The sequence below is a fragment of the Neophocaena asiaeorientalis genome, unplaced genomic scaffold (assembly GCF_003031525.2).
Source record: "Neophocaena asiaeorientalis asiaeorientalis breed wild unplaced genomic scaffold, Neophocaena_asiaeorientalis_V1.1 scaffold125, whole genome shotgun sequence".
Taxonomy (NCBI): Eukaryota; Metazoa; Chordata; class Mammalia; order Artiodactyla; family Phocoenidae; genus Neophocaena; species Neophocaena asiaeorientalis.
Window position 1 is genome coordinate 653,657 of NW_020174425.1, and position 1,776 is coordinate 655,432.

A 1,776-nucleotide genomic window follows, 5' to 3' on the forward strand; every position below is an offset into this window, starting at 1 on the left:
TTCCTCTTGCCTCGGCAGCCCCGCCCCCGCTAGTACATGGACAGTTCTAATTGGTCGACGTGGAACTCTGACGCGGCCTCTGGGTCCGAGGATGTGGCCTAGCCCGGCGCGGGGAGGGACGGCGTGCGTCTGCGAACTAGTTGGGCCGGAGACCGAGCGCGCCCCCTGGTCGCGTGGAGGGCGAGGAGCAGACGCCGGCAACACCGGGAGCAGGACGTCAGTCAGGCGCGCGTCTTCTTGGTTAGAATGGGCGATTGCGGGGAACCCGCGTCCCTCGGATCCTGGGCATCTTAAACGGTCTGTCTCTTCTCACAGCCCCCCCAGAAACGGCTTCCAAAGAGCAAAAATGGCCCAAGTGGACTGGAAATTACAAATGCCAGAAGGAACCTAGGGGTAGAGAGTAGCCCTCAGCATGTGTTGATGCTGGAGGTCAACCAAGGGTCGCCAGAAGGAAGTGCCTTCAGAGGCGGAAGTGTGCCCCGTAGAGAGGTCTGTACTTCGGTCAAATCTTCTAGCCGAGGCTAATTCTTCCAAGAGTGGCAATGAGGATATTTAGTAATGTTCGGTGTCCTTACGGTATCCTTACGGGCTGTTCATTGCTTAGTTCATAAAAGAGAGGCCACATCGCCTGGCGCTCCAGTCACTGCATTCTTCAATTCATTCATTCGCTCATTCAGCGATTATTAACTACCAGCACGACTGACCTCAGTGTCCACCTCTATTTGATGTAAACTGCCCATACTGCGGTATCATCCCCTTCACACAGCCAATCGGGACTACAAAGTGGTCCTCCTGGCCAGTTCTGTACTTCCCTGCAGTAGTTCTGTACCATCTTTGCCCCTTTTGCACAAGATCTTCCCTTCTCCTGAATTCCTGTTTCCCAACTAGGTATTGCCCAAATTCCGACCCATTTCTCAAGGTTCATCCTAAATTTCACCTCCTCAATATAACTTCCCTGATTCCCTAACCTGAAGTTCTCACTCCCTCCTTGTAAATCCATGGCTCCTCATAAATTTCATGGCTCTATTTATAGTACTTCTCACCTTCCTAAATATGTGGGTCTGTATATATAATATTATTACGTGTTATATATTATACATTTTATTATATATGCATAACCTATATATGAAATCAAACAGTTGCATTTTTTTGTGATACCTACCTAATCCTTGTTTTTTTAGGCCCCCTTCTCCACTGGGAAACATCTGTTAACACCTTGGCTCCATGCCTTAATGTTTCAATCATTGTCACTTTTTCAACTAGTCTCCTTTTCATTTCTAAGACTCACTTCACTTTAATTTAAAACTTGAATCTCATGTTCGTCTCAAAAATTTCCTCCCTTTGGCAGCTCAGCCCGAGGAAGTGAGGGCTGGGCAACAGGGACCCGCTTCACACTCTTTGACCTCCCTCGGTCTCCTCTGCACCTGCTCCTCTGGTGATGGGCAGAGAAGAGGGGGCGGGGAAAGGCCATGACCAGGAAAGCCTGTAGTCTTCTTCCTCACTGGCCATTGCTGTTGCTTATGGGACTCCAGGATGCCCTGCTAAGGAAGCTCCCCGGGCACCAGCGTCCCTTTGAAATTTGGCTACATATTCCACAGGGCACCCCTACACCCCCAGGTGACACCCTGCCACATTTCTCTGCTATCCTCACCTTTTTGTCCCACTGTTTGCCTCTTCTGCCACGATTAGAGGCATCAATCTCATCTCCCCATGGCCAACTCAGGTGTGAAGGCACATGCAGACTGCAAATTTTCTACTTCTTTGAATTGAAAACTT